Source organism: Phyllostomus discolor, chromosome 5 (assembly GCF_004126475.2).
Source record: "Phyllostomus discolor isolate MPI-MPIP mPhyDis1 chromosome 5, mPhyDis1.pri.v3, whole genome shotgun sequence".
NCBI classification, from domain to species: domain Eukaryota; kingdom Metazoa; phylum Chordata; class Mammalia; order Chiroptera; family Phyllostomidae; genus Phyllostomus; species Phyllostomus discolor.
Window position 1 is genome coordinate 145,688,812 of NC_040907.2, and position 19,119 is coordinate 145,707,930.

Consider the following 19,119-nt stretch of genomic DNA (forward strand, 5'->3'; position numbering starts at 1 on the left):
CTCTGCTCCTGCTCTGTCTTATAGGGGTTTTGCCCTCTGCCCTCTGTCATCTTGTCCATTGGCTTCTCCTGCTGTTTACCACTGGGTGGCCCTGCAGTATTGGAAGAAGGAAGAAGTCAGGGGGGTTCTTCCACTCTCTTTGCTTGGGGAGGCACCCTAGCAGTAGTTACATTTCCTTCCAGGCTCCAACTCCCACTGGATAAGCCCTTCATGGTTCTGGCAGCCTCCTCCCCAGGTCCCTTCAGCCCTGGCGGGGAGGGGGGGTGGGTTGGACACAAACACAGCAGCTGCTAATCTCAGGATTGCCTCACCTTCCCCTGGTTGCACTTCCAGTTCTTTCAACCCCCTTATAACTAAGTCACTGCAGTGAATTATCACTATTGAATTTTCTGCGAAAGAAAACATTACTCTCATTTGGATTCACCCTCAGAGTTGAAAGGCAATGTTCCCAGTGGAAGCAGCACATCAAAAGAAATCCAGCCATTCCAAGGGTCAGGGAGAGTCAGAGTCCACTTCTCCAGTGTCTGATTGTAGAGGAACACTAACTGTCAGAGTTGAGGGACTCTTAGCCTAGGAGTTATCTGTAAAATGACTGGGTTCATGGCCATTCATGTCTATTCCTTCCTGATTTACTGTACTCACTTTGATCACGTGAACCTTAACTTAAAGAACATCCAAGTTTTATTCCTCCCAGGGTTACTAAGTGCCCATTATGTGCATAGAGGATGCATGGCTAGATGTGGTAGGGAGGGGACACAGGAGAGATGAAGGGCGTTCTCAATTTTTGGATGTGTCTGTTTTTAGCAAACTGAGGTTTGTGGCTATCAGGAGACCCTTTTGAGTTTTTACAGTCCCCGCAGAGCTGCAGACACACAGACAATTTTATCCTGAGAGCGTTCATCTCTGCCATCTCCCAAGTCCTGTGAAATCAGGCTCCTGTTCTTCAGGAATCCACAGACGAGTGGGGGCACAGTAGGCACAGACTGACCCTCAAGCCATGCTAATGCCAGCGGTAGGGGGGATCTGCAGCGAGTAGGGGGGATGCATGCAGAAGACAAGCTGAGTCTGAGGGTTTGACAAGTGGAGGGAGCTCTGGGATTTTCCGGTTTCCTGGGAGAGAACAGAGCAGGATCAGTATTAGCTGTGAAAGGACAGAGGCACCTGAGATGTTGTTGTCTGTAGACCAGGCTAAGCGGGGGACGTTCCGGCAGTGGAGTGGAGACTGAAAGGTAGAGGCGGCCTGAAGGACTCTGAGACTAAGGGACTGGGGCTTGAGGAAGTGGGGAGTCATTGGCGGTTCTTGAGCACCATGAGGCAAGGTCACTTCTGGGATGGCAACTTTGCTGCTCGGATGGATGAATTACAAGCAGAGGAGAAGCTGGGGACAGGAGAAGGAACTGCAGCTCCCGGGGACAGCTTGTGCAGGAAGCCTGGGTTTGACCATCGCCCAAGGGGCAGATCAACATCTAAGCTTCCTTTCCATCCATTCAAGGGCAAGTTTCCTCCGCCTGGGGGGCGGGGGACGAGGGAGTGCCCCTTCTACGGTTGAGTGATACGCAGTCTCCAGCGTCGTAAGTTTCCAATTTCTCCTTGCCAATCGGCTACTACAGGTGGGCGATTGAGAGCTCTGGGCAAACATGTGGCTCCAGGGCTGCCCACCGCAGCCGCCGTGGTTCGTCCCCTCCAGGCCCGGGCGCCGCCGCGGGCCGTGCCGGGCAGGGTGCTCCCCGAGCTGCGCGGCGGCTGCTCGAGGAGGCCAGGCGGGCGGCAGCGAGAGGCTGTGCCCCAGTTTGTGTCCAATCAGGGAGTGCGGGCTGTGCCCCGAGCCGGGCAGCAATGCGTAAACAAACCCACGGCAACTCCTCCGCCCCCTGGGCTCGCTCGCCCCGCGCCCGCCGCCGCTGTAGCCCGCTCCGCTCAGCTCGCGCCTGCCGGCCCGGCTGGCCGGCCCAGCCCGGCACCCCCGCCCCTCGCAGCTCGCACCCCCGCCGCCCCGCCCCGCCCCCGCCGGCGCGGGCTCTCTCACCTACCGCCCCACGCGCGCGCGCTCGCGCACCACGCGCCCCGCGCGGCCCGCCCGGATCGTGGCCTCTCGAGAGCAAGGTAAGGGCGATGTGCGGGGACCCGGGCGGCTTCCCCTCCCGGCGCGGCCCGGGGAAGTTTCTGACGTCGCTCTTTTGAGCTGGGCTGGGGGAAGCTCTAGGCTCTCGGTGAGCCTGGCGGGCGGGAGGGGCTGCCCGGCCCCCGGGGGTCACAAGTTGCCCAACCTGACACTGGTGCGGGCGGGCGGCGCGGCGGGACGCGGCACTGTGCGGGCGAGGGGAGGGCCGCGAGGAACTTTCTCCTCCCCAGAGGGCTTCCCTCCAACCGCGGTCGCGGCCCCGCCAAGGGAGCAGCCGGCTCCCTGGCTAGAGGGAGACCATAAATGTGTTTGAAGAAGCTGACGCAGTTGGTGACGCTTGCTGCTTCCTGACGGCGACCGGCCACGGCAGCGCCTTCTCCGAGGAGGGACGAGCGAAGTCGGCGCTCGGGCCCTTCCCCCGCCCGGGAGCCGCGCGCCCCGGTGCCTGGTGTGGGGGCTGTGGGCTGGGTACGCAAGCATCTGGTCCCGCTCCCGCTGGGGAGCGGGCCCCGGCAGCGCGCGTCGCTTCCGTTTTGATTCGCTCGGGTTATTATATAAGATGTCACGAAGAGGAAAGGGGCGAGCAGGAGGCATGTTGGCGAGGGAGCGTCGGCCAGTCGCGAGTGGCGGGAGGGGCAGGGGGCAGGGCCGGGCAGGGACCCACCTGTGCGTCCTCCGCGCCCCTGCGAGCGCCGCCCGCGCGCGTGCAGGGTGGGATGGAGAGGAGGTCCGAAGGGGCGGTCGGACGTGCCCGCCGCTCCTCTCCGGGACCGGGAACACTCAGACAGCGGCCGAAACGTGCCTTTCCTCTCGGCCGCCTGGCTTGGATCTACACGTTTCTGGCTCCAGGCATTTGTACTTTGAAACATTTGTTTAATATTAAGGAAGCTGCGTGTGCGGCCGTCATAGTACGCCCGGAACGTGTGCCCCTAAGCTCCAAAGCGCTGAATGAATCATCGCCCCGCGGACCGGGCTCCGATGATTCAGGCGGAGTATACACGCGCGCGTACTCGCCGCGTGCCTCTGACCCAGGGTTAGCTAGCGGTCCTACTGCAGCGAAGACGCCTGGAGGGGCGGGGAAGAGTTAATGCAAAAGGTTGACGGTTTATTTTTTCGCCCCTTCCACGATTGGGGGGAACTTTGGGGGTGTCAGTTTCCGCAGATTTCCCGAGGCTTGTTTCACATTCTTGGAAGGGTTACAAGATTCCACCTGACTGCATTAATGAGTCGGTGGAGGAGCGTTGATTCGCTACAGAGCTGGGTCCTGTCTCATTCAGAATTCGGATGGTGTCAAGTGAAGTTTTGGGCTCTGAGAGAATCCTTCTAGTAATTACCTCTACTTAAGTACCGCTAAAGTAATTAGCAAGACTTTTAAAAAGTTAGTGGATCTTAAGAGAAAAACAAGTGACTCCTAAGTAGAAAAGTCCTACTTAAAGATTTTTTTTGGGGGGGGGGGCTTAAAAGCCAAATCCTAATAGTTTGCCATTAATAGCAAACATATGACCATTGTGATCTCCCTGAAAGACTAACTTGACTCGTTTCCACCCCAACTCACCCTTGTAAGATTGAGTAAAAATTTTCTCATCACTTAGTACTCTGCTTAGCAAGGAAGGCCCTCTGGATCATCTTAAGTAGCTTCTTACTCCTCACCCTAAGAACCACCTCCTAGTCCTATTTCATTTTCTTATAGTACTTCATCGCTCTATGAAATGATTTTTATTTAGGGGTTCTTTAAATGCTACTTCTGCATTAGGATGTAAGCCCCACTCTGTCAGGAATTTTTTAAAAGGATTTTATTTATTTATTTTTAGAGATACAGGATGGGAGAGAGAAAGAGAGGGAGAGAAACTTCTGTGTGTGAGAGAAACAACCATTGGTTGCCTCTTGGATGCCCCCAGCTGGGGACCTGGCTGGCAGCCCAGACATGTGCCCTGACCGGTAGTCAAACTGGCGACCTTTTGGTTCTTTGCCGTCTGGCTCTCAGTCCAACTGAACCACACCAGCCAGGGCTTGCAGGCATTTTTGCCTGTTCTGTTCACTGCTATAACTTTAGCACTTAGAACCATGCCTGGCATATATTTGGCACTCAGTATTTGTTGACTCGTGAATATATACATTCGTTTTTCCTGGTTTCTTGGTAGAAACATCTTCAACAGTTAAAATTCAGTGCCTTTGTGGGCCAGACACTAAGATGGTACAGTTCTAATTTTTTTCTTCCACTTTTTTTTGGTTGGTTTCTTCCTCTGTGCCGTTAACTTACAGCACAAGATGGGTTTGTGTATCACATCCCAAGGTGCTGAGTACGAAGAAAGAGAAGGCATGTGGAGCCTTGTCAAGGGAAAGTGTGTTACTGTGTAAGTCAGTGGAGGATTAAAAATATTCTCTGTGCTAGTTGGAAAAAAGAAGTGCAGGATATTGAAATGGAATCAGCAAAATACTGATATTTTTGTAGTCTTCTCTCCCCATTGCCTGTGCCCCAACCTCAAATTTAGCGGTAGTTGGGAAGGTCCATAGCAGGTAGAACTTAATATGAAGCATTAACTCAACTAAATGAGTAGGAGGTTTGCATCTCTGCAGAGGTCTTAACTCTGCTATTGTTAATGTTGCTAACTTAACTCCACAGGAGAGTAGATCAAAGAAGTTATTTTAAATTATACTTTAAACAATTTAAGTGTATTATAACAAATTCAAGCTATAATAATAAGCCAATGATATAATGGGGGAACAATTTGAATGTAGTGCTTACTACTACCTCCTTAGAAGGTAAACTTTATGTTATTATAAACAATAAATTTGGGAAGCATATCAGCCAGCTTTAGTGTTGTAGCAATATTTTAAGAGCTTAGTACTTCCAAAGTCACTGCTAGAAGATTGGGCACCCAGCAATTCCTTTTCAGTAACACTCATTGTGGTCACTTACAGAAGCATACTCTCATGAGGGAGCTTAGATAAATTTAAAGCTAAACAGGACCTTGACATTGCTTGGCATACTTCATTGCTTTTTACCCATCGCTTTTCTGAGGAAACTAAGGCGCAGTGAGGTGACTTGCCCAAGATGCCGGGCAGGGATGAGAACCAAGGGTTCTGGTGTATTGGTGTAAGTCCCTGAATTTGCCAAAGCTCCCATAAGTGGGGGAAGAGTGACTTCTGCCATTAGTTGATTGTCTGCCTCTTGGGAACGCTCAGAGAGTAAACTATATCTTATACCCTCCCGTGTGCCTTGGACATCTAGCAGCTCAACCATTGCTTGTTGAACGTGGTTGGACAAACAATGTATTTTAAGTTGAAAATATTCTGAAGAATTCAAAATGCAGGAACACAAATCTCTTTTCTAGATTGAAGAAGTTTTCTGATAGTCAGAATGCTGGCAATAATTAACCTTAGAACTTTTATGGTAATGAAGCTACTATTTAGTTTCCCTGCCTCCAAAATTTCAAATAAAATAGCTTATAACTTAAGTGCATGCACTTGCTTAGTTAGCTTAACTGGAGAAACAGTAGGAAAGACCCCTGGTAGGTCCTGTCTCTGCCACAGTGTCCACTAGAAAAGCCTAGGCTCTGACAGCCAGATAGGATCGGGGCCGAAGCTCAGCTCTGCTCCTAACGAACGGGGCTGGCTCTCTGTAGCAAGCTGCCTAACTTTTTCAAGCATTCTCTCGTCTCTAAAATGGGGGTAATAACACTTGACCCTAAAGGGTTGTTGGAGGGCTGGCATGACATACATACAGTGCCTGGTGTATACTAGGCTCTTAACGAATGATAACATCTGTAATCAGGACTTCCGATTTGTGTGGCCATAGAAAGAGCTTAATCTCTCACAGCTTCAGTTTTCCCACCTGGAGAATGGGGGTTAATATGAGAGGGGGGAGGATTAAGTGATCTCTAAGATTTTGTCCATCTCTATAGTTTAAGAAGCCAATAAAGAATGCATAATTCTCCTGTAATTTTAGTTTAAATGAAATGATTCATAGTGGCCTAACCAGGGGAACTATAAAAATGGCTGGTTTCTAGGCGTTCCTAAGAATTTAGCATAATTAACTGTGATGATATTAAGTACATTTTCATTATTTTATATGCTATGCCATGGATACAGAGTTAACTTAATATTTCCTTAATGCTTCAATCTCTCAGTTTACAATCTACAGGGCAGCATAAGGACTATATAGGTTAATCAGACATGAATACTGTTTCTTTGAGAAGCTTAAGAGTCATATCTTAACCTCCTAACTGGGTTGTCCAAGTTAGGAAGTTATGACAATATCCTCTAGAAGAGAAGCAGAGAGAGCCTAAGTTACAGTAGGGGCAGGTAGGTTGGGTAGAAATAAACGCAAAAGACTTGTTGTCTAATTGGGTGAGGGAATTGAGGGAGAAGTCAAAGACTGAGACTGAATGACTTTGGGTGGTGATGGCAGGAATTGAAATAGTCAGGAAGGGCCACAAGTAAAGGCACCGCAAGTAATGTGCATTCAGTAGAAATTTGTGTCATTAATGGAAATTATTGGATTTGGATATTTTAATGTATTTTTTTGCCTATGGACAGTCTAGATGGCTGGGAGCCATTAGAAACAGAAAGATTTGGGGACATCCTTTTGAGGGGATGGTGAAGCTGTGAGAAAGGGTCCAAGTGTAGGGAAAAAAAAATAAAAGGCCAAGGTAGGGCCTTGAATAAACCGTTATTTGTGCCCTTAACGGAGGAGACAGAAAGAGGCTTATTGGACGCGAGAAGAAAGAAGCAAGAAGAAAACAAGGAAGAGATTGCGTTAAAAAAAAATGACAAAGGAAAATTTGGAGGAGGCTGATGAGGTAGAGGGGCTGAGACTGAAGGCTGGGAAGAAGTCATTAGATTTGTTATTGAGACCATTGTCAATCGCCTTTGAGGATCAGGGGCAGTGCCTCAGTGGAGAGGGAAGTCAGCCAGTACCTGAAGAGTGTGTGCTTGGGAGGGGGATGAGATGAGTCCCTGTCAGCTGTGACTGGACTGTGAAAATCTGAGAGGACAGCAACTTGAAGCAATGAGAATGCCAGCGAAACGTTCTTAAAAACAAAACCTTAAGTCCTGAGAATGTTGTAGCTGTCAGTGGAGAGGAAGGAACTGAAGATCAAGAGAGGGAGTGGGAGAGTAATTAATGCACCAGGCCCTCCACAGATAGGAGAGACAGGAGCGAGATTGGGTGATTGTGCATCCTGATTGCCCAGGACAGTCTTGGTTCACAAGTGTTATCCCAGTCTGATTATGGAATAATATTTTAACAAATATTTGGACAAATAGTGCCTATTTTTATTCTAACAGAAAGTCTCTTTTTGAATAAGATATCATTTGGTGACCCTAGTCATGACACAGGTAAAGTAGTTACTCATGGAAAAACAGATGTGATGCGGAAGGAAAAAGAGGCTAAATGAAAGCAAAGGGAAATTGAGATTTAGAGAGGAAAGTTGAAAGCTGAGACGGAGGGTGGCTGCGTTCAATGTGAGTTGGTTCCTTTCTGTTGGGAAAAAATTAACAGAGGAGACCAGTTGATTTGCTGTAAGTAAGCTGGGAGTGAGAGGGGTAAAGCTGGGAGGTGGAGGAGAGTGGGAACAGTTGGGAGTAGCTGTGGATTTGCAGGTGATAGGAGCCAAAGGGATGAGGGCCCTGACAAGTTGCTAAAAGGCCTTAGCCTTGTGACAGGACAGATCTTCCCTGTGTTTAGGCTTTCTCTAGCAATGCTCAGGAAGTTGGAAGTGGATGTGGGTGAGTATCAGGGGAACTACCAACTCCATACAGGCCCTTGTTGAGTAGATAGGCAAGTGAAACCAGTGTGGATGGGCTAGGAAAATGAGCAGGAGATGTGAGATTAGAATGTATTGTGAGTGGCTGGTGTAGGAAGAACAAAGAAAAGAGAAATGGTAATGTGCAGGGGTGGTTCTGAGCTACTGGCAAAGGGTATGTGAGGAACTTTCAGGGTGTCTTACCGTTATGGAGGGATCAGTTATGAATGATGATGGAAATTTTAAGTGTGGCCGAATTTGAGGATGGAAAAGTGACACAGGTAGAAGGTAGAAGGTCATCGATCTTAAGGAACTATGAGGTCAAGATGTTAAAATGATTATATATCAATGTCAGTGACTTTTAAACATTCTGGAATACATTTATTATTAAAGCCTTTCCAAACTTTTAATCCATAGATTTGGGAAGTACCTTAAAGATAGGGAAGTTATTTCTTCATTTAAAAGATGAGGGTGCTAACATCTTTTAAAGACTTTCTGGAAAGATTATAACTTACCCATATCACAAGTGTGTATCTCTGAAAAGAATTGGAATCTCTGAATCTCAGTTTAGTATCACTCTATAGGGCAGAAGTATAGTATCCACTGAACAAAATTTTAGAAAGCTTCCTCACCATTCAGCTCATCTACTGCTTTTGGAACACTGGTGTTTGTGGACCTGGAACTCCACTGACAAGAGCTCCACTGAGGAAAGGCCATATCTGACAAACCCACTACCAGCATCATACTCAATGGGCAAAAATTACAAGTGTCCCCCTTAAGATTGGGAACAAGACAGGGATGTCTGTTTTCACCGCTCTTATTCAGCATAGTACTAGAAATCCTAGCCACAGCAATCAGAGAGGAAGAAGTTATAAAAAGCATCCAAATTGGAAAGGAAGAAGTAAAACTGTCTTTATTTGCAGATGACATGATACAGTACATAAAGAACCCCAAAGATTCCACCAAGAAACTACTAGAGCTGATCAATGAATTCAGCAAAGTAGTAGGATACAAAATTAATACCCAGAAATCAGTTGCATTTTTATATGCCAATAATGAAGTAAGAGAAAGGGAAATTAAGAAAACAATTCCATTCACAATTGCTTCAAAAAGAACAAAATACCTAGGAATAAGCCTAACCAAGAATGTAAAAGACCTATACTCAAAAAATTCTAAGACACTGAAGAAAGGAATTGGAGAAGATACCAATAAATGGAAGCACACACTGTGTTCATGGATAGGGCGAATTAATCTCATTAAAATGTCCATGCTACCCAAAGCAATGTATAGATTCAATGCAATTCCTGTCAAGAGTCCAATGATGTATTTCACAGAACTAGAACAAATATTTAAAAAGTTTATGTGGAACCACAAAAGGCCCTGCATAGCAACAGCAATCCTGCAAAAGAGGAACAAAGTTCAGAGAATTATGCTACTTAATATCAAACTATACTATAAGGGCATATTAATCAAAACAACATGGTACTGCATAAAAACAGGCACATAGATCAGTGGAACAGAATAGAAAGCCCAGAAATAAACCCATACCTTTACAGTCAATTAATATTCAACAGGGGAAGCAAGCTCATACAATGGGTTAAAGATGGTTTATTCAACTAATGGTGTTGGGAAGATACATGCAAAAAAAATGAAACTAGACCACGTCTTATATCACATGCAAGAATAAACTCAAAATGGATTAAAGAGTTAAATGTTAGACCGAAACCATAGAGCTCCTAGAAGAAAACATAGGCAATAAAATCTCAAACATTGCTTATAGCAATATTTTAGCTAATATATTACCCACTGCTTTTAGGACACCAGTGTCCGTGGGCCCAGAACTCCACTTGTGGAGAGCTGTGGAGTCAAGTCCATCTGCGCAGACTTCTAAGTAAAAGGCAGGTGATGGCACCTCTGAGGAGGACCCATGAAAAGCACCGGTTCTTCCTCACCAATCAAGGGACAGATGACAGTCAGTAAACAAAATATTAACTTTGTTATCGATGAAACAGAGAACATTGCTTAGTGAAGCCCACAACAGTCTGGTGCACCATCTACACTAGTGTAGACTTCGACCCTACTGGATGGAAAGTTTGAGGCTGCAGAGCAGAAACACCCAAGTTTCTGCCTTTCACTGCCCTGGCAGAGAGAAAGATTAAGAGGCCAAATCGCTCCTGCCTAATATCTTCGGTAGAAAAACTCCACCCATTTGAGAACTGGGAAACAGACCTACGACTGTCACACACCAGCCACGTAAATTGCTCCACCTGGGAAGGGACGGAGATGGTGTAGGGCAGAGAAGACAGGAGTAGATCAGGAATGTCCCTCCTTTGGAAACTATACGAGAGTAGGAAAGAGGTATTTGTTCCCTTTAAACATAAAGTATTGACCTCTCTTAACTCTCTTGTTTGCATTTCAGTTAAACCAGCTTCTGAAACACCAGGTGAATTTTTCTGTTACCTAGAAGTGAGTGTAATGACTCCGAATGGTTTGAGCACAGCCCTTAGTTAATCAGTTTCACAGTCGAACCCCGTGGATCCTCCCGTCCTCCCAGGTCGTCTCAGGAAACCCGAAGATGTCAGACCAGAAACTTCCAGCTTCAATATCGTGTTTTTGAATTCGGCACTTTGGAAAAATAGGAAGGTCTTTCTTCTCATAAAATGTTTAAGGAGCCCTTCTTGGACACGGCACACTTGAAACTAGTCCTTATTCTGTCACTATTAGTGACTTACTAATAACTACTGAGTGCCTTACTTTCCTCATCTACAGCATTGGAGAAAATAATGCCTGTTCTATATCCCAGGTATTGGATGTGAAAGCTTTTTCAATATAAATAGTCTTGTGCAATGATATCAATATCACTTTAAGGGATTCAATGTCAACTAGGAAATTTAAGAGCTTTTTAAAATGAAGTGTTTCAAATAAACAACTAAGATGACTATTGAAATTTGGTGGGATTCTGCTTTAGGCACTCAAGATAAATCACGATGACCTTTCTTCCTTCATCCCTGTCAATGTGTCTAATAATTATGGCCAAATGAGATTCAAGCACTATGTTTTCTGACAAATTAAATTTCTGCTTTTTCATTTCTCTTTTAACTTTTAAAAGTATTTTATTGTAAAATATAACATCTGTATAACTTCTGAAATGTAAATGTACAGTTCATTAATTATAAAAAGTGAATATTCATGTAACTACTACCCAGCTTAAGAAATAGAACATTTTAATTTTTGCCCTCATAGGAATCATTTTGCTTTACAAAAAAAATGTGTGTTTTTTTTAGGGAGGTCACGAGTAGTGGCAGTAGGCAAAAATAAGTATAGAATATGTGTACCTTTTCAGTGGAGTTAGATCGAAGGTATAATATTAGTTTTCTCTTATTTTTACTCTATAGCTATTTCTTACTTCTATAACTATGGCTTTAGTGTTTAGGACAAGTGCTGCGTTTTCAGCTTTAAAGATCAAAATCTTCAGGCTAAGAATCTTCAGATTAGTGCCCTCTGGATGTGAGTGAAAAAGTTGTAATCCTTTGAATGTGAGAAAAGTCCTCATGCTTAATTATTTTGTAAATGTTTTCATCATCCCTCCTTTGCCCATCTTTAGAAGCAAAACAGCTAAGACTCTAGTATTGATGACGACTTTGTGCAGTAGTCACATGTCTTCTTGGGAGGAACTTAATCATTATCGAGGCAAATACCTTTCAGCTCAGCCCACCATCGACTACATTTGAAGTGGCAAGGAGGAGTCAATGAAAACAGCCTAATTGCACAAAAATCTGTATTTTCTTTGTTTAATTATAATCTAGTGTTCCAAATTCTACCATCTTTTAAGACTAGGTGAGTCAGTAAGTCAAAAGTGTTTTGTGGGATCCAGAAAAGGATACTCTTGAATAAGTTTTGTATAATTAAAAAAGAAAATGATAAATATTGAAATCATTGGGAAAGTAGTTTAGCTAATCAGGTGTGTCTATAAAAACAGAAAAGTTACAAGTGTTTAAAAAATTAATAAAGGCTCATCTTTTGGAGCAGTTTGTTTGGTGGTAAGATTTAGTTACAGGGATTTTAGATTAGAATTTGGTGGGCTGAACATGTGTTTACTGTCAGTCCCTCCTGAGACACCACTATAGAAATGGTAAACCCGAGAAGAGGCAACAGCAGATGGGAGATGCCAACCAAATTTTGGAGGTTGAAAAGCAAGCAGACCTGGGGCAATTGACGTAGTATAGTGGAGAAAGTTGATACTTAAGTGTCTTATAGGAGGTTGGGAGTAGATACCAGGGAGAAACAGCTAGTTTATTCCCCCAAATCCCAGAAAGGCTCTGGAATTAGAGACTTTGAATTGGGGCCTAGGGCTGACAATAAGGGACTGATTGAAAGTCTGTAAAAGGAACTGCACCGTCGCTTAATTTTCCCTATTCCATACAGCAAGATGAAGTCCTTACCGGATACTGGACATTTTTTTCCCTGGAGGAATGGAAGTAAATGAACAATGTTCCTGATTTAGGGATTCCAGGCAGGACAGAGGGGAAGGGTGTGATGCTCAACTGAAAACACAAATTTAATGAACTGTGCATACCAAACAGTGAGACCCTATGCTTTTTTTTACCTCCCCTGATGCTGGGAAGGATATTACAGGACTCCTCTCAGGGAAAATGAAGATCCCTACAATACAGGCCTATATATACTGACAGCTGAGGTCCCACAACAACAGCAAAACAAACTATAGTGAGCCCACTAATCCACAACCCCACTTCTTCTCCTCCATGAATGTGGAACTTACAGTGAGCTTTTTAGTGCCTTCTCTTAAATACAAATAGATAGCCAATGAATATGAAATCAGAACAAATAAGAAAAAATCATGGAGGAAACAAATACAAGGAGAAGGATAAAAATGAAAATAATCAAAACTAACACACATGTAATTAATGCAATAAGACAGGACTATAAAAAAAAATCAGAGAATAGTGATCTTGAAAATTAAAAGTAGCATAGTAAAAAAAATCATTGGAAGGACCAGAAGATAAGGTAGAAATACAAGCAAAAAGAAAGAAAAAGGAGAGAAAAAATAGAATTAGATGATCAGTTCGGCAGGGATTATATCATACTAATAAGAGTTCCAGAAAGGAGCTACACATAAAAGTAGAGGAAATTGGCAAAGAAGTAATTTGAGAAAAGTTTTTAGAACTGGAGGACATACATTTGTAGACTAAAGGGATTCATAAAATAGGAGAATGAATGAAAAAAAAGATCGATCAATGTATAAGACATATTATTGTAAAACTTCAAGATGCCCAGACAAATGGGAATATCCTAAATGTCATATTGGCATGGGGGGTAGTGGGGAGGAGGACCCACATGCAAAAAAAATGGAAATTGGAATAGCATCAGATTTCTAATAGTAACACAGGAACCTTAGGACAATGGATGAATTCCTTCAGAATTCTGAGAGAAACTATTTACAATCCAGAATTTCCAACAGAAACTATCAAGTGGAAGATAGAATGAAGACAGTTTGAGGGTATGACAGGTCTCAAAAACTTATGTCTATGCATCATTTTACAGGAAACCACCAGATGGTGTATTTTACCAAAACGTGGGCATAAACCAAGAAAGAATAATAAATGGGTTTCTAGAAACAGGGCGTCAAACATAGGAGAAAAGCAAAAGAAAATTCTGGGATGACAAGAGAAATTTGAAGTTGACGGCGCAGCCCTAGAGAGAAGCCAGTCCAAACCAGAACACCGGGGAGAGCCACTCCTGGACTTTCCAAATGAAAACAAAATCAAAACTGATAGACGATCTGATATATCTGACCAAATGCAAGATATTCTTCAGAGGGGCTTTCCAGTCCCTGTGGAGCATGTGGGATAAATTATTGATTCAAAAAACCTAGTACATTAAAAACGGACAATTATAAACTCCAGAGAAAGAACAGCAGAAGAAAAGACACATAGAGTGAGATGGGCTCAGCAGATGATAATATTCGCATAAGTCACAATGACATAAATCACTAGTGTATTACTAAGCTACACATATGGCTAAGCTGCTATAATAGAGACTCCACAGGACTGTGACCTGAACAAAGAAATTTACTTTTCCCTATGTGACAGTTCAAGAACGAGCATTGCCAGTGAGTTGATGCCTCTGCTCCAAGCAGCTTTTCAGGAACCCTGATTCCTTCCATCTTGCTGCTCTGCCATCTTCTAAGACATTGTTCTGATCTGCTTGGTTAAAACCCAGGGGTAGAATATCACGCTCCAGCTTGCAGATGGGGATAGAACAGTGAAGGGCAAAGGTTTAGGGCCCATGCCTTTAAATGACCCACGTCACTTTCTCATATTCCAGTGGCAAAAATTTAATCACAAGGCCACACCTAGGGCCAATACCAACATGTTCAACAAGTGGTAACCCAGACACTGACCAGTCATAACACAGGTCTGCTGTAGAGCAGGAGGGTCCTGGTACATTTATACAATGGAATACTACTCAGCCATGAAAAGAATGAAATCTTACCTTTTGTAATAGCATGGCTGGACCTAGAGGATATTATGCTAAGTGAAATAAGTCAGACAGAGAAAGACAAATACCATAGAAACAGACTCATACATGTAGAGAAGAGACTGACAGTTGTCAGAGGGGAGGGGGCTGGGTGGGCTGTGAAAAAGGTGCAGAGAGTAGGCAGTATAAATTGCTAGTTACAGAATATTCACAGAGATGTAGATCACAGCGTAGGAATATAGTCACTGATATGGAGCCAGCTGAGTACTTGAAAGAAACATCAGAGACCACTCTGTAAAGTACACGATTTTCTAAGCACATTGCTGTACACCTGAAACTAATACAGAATAATATTGAGTGTAAACTGTATTTGAAAAATAAAAATAATTAATTTAAAAAAAGAACTACCAAGGAGAAAAAGAGTGTTCTGGAAACTCCTTGCTGTATCAAATGTTAGCCCTTTGTTTGCCAGAGAAGGGGACATTGGGCAGGAGAAGGTCCCTGGGAAGGTGTGACAGCAGTTTGGGCAGCAGCCATTTAGCAGCCAACGTGGCAGTATTTTCATAACAGTTGATACAATGGTACTAAAACACACAGCCTGAATATCAACCCTGACCATACATGACTGCAAGAGAGGCTGGGAAAAAATGGTGACATAACTGTATTAGGAGACTAGACGAAGATGAGCCAGTGCATAAAAGGACATCAGTAGTTACACAAATTACTGTGTTTTTTTTCCGTGTATAATGCTCACTCATGTTTTGTGCACATAATACATGGAATTACTATACCCATTATCATACCCATGGTATGTAATAATAATTATACCCATGTATAATGCACAGCCTTATTTTTCCCTCAACAATTTGGGCAATAAGGTGCGCATTATACACTGCAAAATATGGTACTAAATTAAAATGGAAAAGTAATAAGAAATATCAGTGTATATATTATTTAGGACATATAATTAAATATCAAATGAGAAGCTAAGTGGTTTTTAAGTAGTTTGCCCTTGGGAAATGGTTTTGGGGGTGAGTGGAGAGGTGATGCAGGCTATTGCTGTGATTTCATTTTGAGCCTGGCAATACTGTTTGAGTTTTTAAACAGTTTGCATAGGTCATGTTGATCAAAGTAGAATTAGTAAGATAAAAAGGAATGCAGTGCTACTAAGTGGATTAGGGAATGATTTACATGGACCCAGAGCTTTCAAAAGTATATATTAAAGGTTAAGAAATGTTGTTTCGAAGTTAGAATCCTTCCTCACAACTGTGATACCAGCCCTCACTGTGTCTCAGAATCATTTGAAGGAGCTTTTTCAAAATTCAAATGACTTCCTCCATCCCAGGATTCCAACTTAACTTGGCTTTGGTTAGGCCCCAAAGAGTCAGTAACTTTTAAGAGGACCCCAGCTCCTTCTGATGTATAGGGAGCATGTTTAGTCTAGTAGCTTAAACTCCTTTGCTTCCGCTTTTTAAATGTTTCTTGCATTCTTGCTATCCTTTCTCACTGATTTTCCTTCAAGTCAGGTCTTCTGTACCTCTCACTTCTGAGCTAATACGGTCTATTCTGTGTCAGAAGAGCTGGAGGAAAGAAAGGAGAGACAGGGGAGAGGTCATTTGGAGGACCGTGAATGAGAATGGCTATGCAGACAGCCAATACTCTCTTTCTTTTGTTTTGCAAAAACTACTTTAATTGATGACCTTATCTTGAATTTCTTATAGAGTAATTTTAAAGCTCAAGTTCAAGTGAATTTGAACTAATAACATTTCGCTATTTCTTTACCTTCAGTGTGGCCTCCTGGATCTAAATCAGCTGCATCCTCAGACTGCCCTCAAGTTTTTTTCCTTCGGGTTTTGCCCCTGATGCTCCCAGCTGTGGTCTACCAGATGTTCACCAATAGCGGCATTTCTGTTTTACACCTGGAATCACCAGCAGTTTTCGTAGCTCCCTAATTTTCTGTGAGGCAATTCTTAGAAAGGTGATTAGCAAACATGAGATGAAGAAATATTAGAATTATATATTTACCAAAGTTAGACATCTTGTTACATTGGTCTTTGACTAAAGAGATTTAATATACCTGAAAGAAAAAATGTTATGTGAATGAGAGAAATATTTAAGACCTCAGGGAAAAACTTCTTTAAAAAAAAGTCTAACTAATATTAGATTTTTAAAGATACCAATAACTACAGGCATAGTTAAGGTTTCCTTTGTACTTTTCCCAGTCCCATTTCCAGCCTCCCTAGACTCACTGGTCCTCGTAAACAGGGAGTGCCAGTGACCTGCCTGTGAAGGTCACACATCAAATCAGTGCCTGCCCGGTACTATGATAGGACTTCCTTCTAGTACTCTCTCCAGTATGTGGGGAGCTGTCCCAACAGTTTCTCAGGGATTACCTTACATTTAATACATGTGTAAAGCTGGGCCACAGTGTGACCCTTAAAGTGAGGGGTTGATTCATTTCATCAACAAGTCTTATTTAGAGCTTGCCCACTTAGTGCCAGACTCTCCCAGGCCATTATTACATTGCAAACTCAAATTCATTGGATCTCAGGTGGGGCCTGAAATTCTGCATTTCTAATAAGCTCCCAGGGGATGCTGCTGGTCCACAGATCACATTTAGGGAAGCAAGGTTCTTGCTAATGGTTGTCAACCCCCATTGCTCTTTAAAAGCTTCTAGGACCTGTCCCTAGTGATTCTGACTTAATTGGTCTAGGGTGGGCCTAGACATAATATACATATTTGTGTGTGTGTGTATATTTTTCAACTTCCCAAGTAACACTAATATGCAAACAGGATTGAGAACCACTGTTACGAGCTCTGCACACTTGCTGTGGCACAGGTTATAGGGAACCGATCTGCCCAGCAATGGCAAATGTAGCTCAGCCCCATGGGAAAGCCCATAGGCGTGTGGTGACACACAGGATGCCAAACCCACGGATCAGTTCTCCTGTGGGAAATCAGGCCTGCAGTATATCTAGGCTGTTTTGTGACTTGCTCTTGGTAAAACTCCCTCACTCTGAGTTGAGGCAGCAAATGCTTACTGCATATCTTTAAAGTAACTCCCTGGAGTCTGTGCTAATTCTCCCAAGGATTGAAGTGTAACCAGACCAATTACTCTTATCGTTCCCTTGCATTTGCAACATTTTTTCCTTGTTAATCTGTAAGAAGTAATCATCCTTTCCATTGCTCTCTGTAAAAAGTGATTACCTAAAGCAAACCTAAGAATAATGAATGAAAACATTTCTTTGATGTATTCTATTAGAAAGCCAATAAAAGCCTATCAAGGCAAGGGTTGGGGTGTTCCTTTTGAGAGAGTGGCCATTCAGTCTCTTTTTCTCCACAGGACTCAGTAGTCCATGTGAATTTGTCTCGTCTCATCCATAACACCTCGGACACTGCAGGCCAGTGTCCACATCACAGGTAAAGCTTTCTTATGTGGATTTTGTAGCAGTCTGGGAAGCTACTTATAGAGCCTTTGTGATAGGAATCCACCTGCTTTATAGATGCAGTTCATGGAGAAGGGATTCCTCTTGGATTGCTAGGTTCCTGAAGATGAGGCAGAGGTGGCTAACAGAGCAGGCATACCTCAGAAGGAAAACTGATCTTTTCATTAAAACCCAGATGTCATCCGATACAGGAAGGATATTTGAAATGATGAACCAATACAAAGTTAGTATCTCTTTATACAGGGGGTCCTTCTCTTTTCTACATCCTTTCAGTAAGAGATCATGGAAAAATAATGTTTTAAACATTGATGCTTTGTGTTTTCTTCAGAGAATTCCATAAACTTCTTATTATCCCTATGTATATGTTTACCTATAAATATGTGCTCTTACAAAGTTTCTGCATGGCCAGAATTTATATTTTTCATTTGTCAATTATTTAGAAAAATTAGAGTAGTTTCTGTGCATTTTCTTTTGGTTCCTAACTTGTCTTAAAAAGTGAGTGACTTAGCCCTGGCTGGCGCAGCTCAGTGGATTGAGCGCAGGCTGCGAACCAAAGTGTGGCAGGTTCCATTCCCAGTCAGGGTACATGCCTGGGTTGCAGGCCATGACCCCCAGCAACCACACATTGATGTTTCTCTCTCTATCTCCCTCCCTTCCCTCTCTAAAAATAAATAAATAAAATCTTTTTTTTAAAAAGTGAGTGACTTACCATCTTGATGAAGGGATTTGTTTATTCTCAGGAATTTCCAGTGCTAATAGCAGATTGATGATTTGATTTTCTCAAAAATCAGAGGTCTTAGCTCAGTTCAAAGGTTAATTGTTTTGTTATTATTATAAGGATGTTCCTAGAAGCAGATAATACAATTTTATGTATATTAACATCATGTTAATTATAATTTCTTGAGGACAATAAGCTTTAAAACTAGCAGATTAAAAGTAAATATTATGCTGCTAAGAAATTGGAATCCTCTCCTTCATTCAATTATAAAATAGGCCTTAGATTTTATTTCCTTAAAATTATCTTGTGCGCCTCATGACCACTGATTTCAGTTAAGTCTCATTCATGTTAATTTCCTCACTGGACCTCACTCCCTCCATTCTTGACCCTTACAGTCCTTCTGCCAGAGTCCTTTCTGGTCTCCAGGGTCCTCTCTGCCTGAGGACAAAGTCCAGACCTCCAGGGTGTCAATGTAGAACCTTCTGACTTGGCCCTACCTTTTCTCCACTCTATCAGCTGTCATTTCCCTAGATGGCAGTTTAGTCACTTCTTGGTTGAGGACTGGGGAAGAAATATTGGAGGCATGAA

The 19,119-nt window shown here is 43.2% G+C and overlaps 1 protein-coding gene across 2 annotated transcripts in view; it reads left to right on the forward strand.

The window, feature by feature from the left end:
* The first annotated feature begins 1,980 nt into the window (after positions 1 to 1,980).
* Positions 1,981 to 19,119, forward strand: part of PCGF5 (polycomb group ring finger 5) — a 120,997-nt gene continuing 103,858 nt past the window's right edge. For both annotated transcript variants that reach the window (XM_028511748.2, XM_028511750.2), the window contains exon 1: positions 1,981 to 2,103. The gene's annotated coding sequence lies outside the window, so the exon portion shown is untranslated. The remainder of the gene's footprint in view (positions 2,104 to 19,119) is intronic.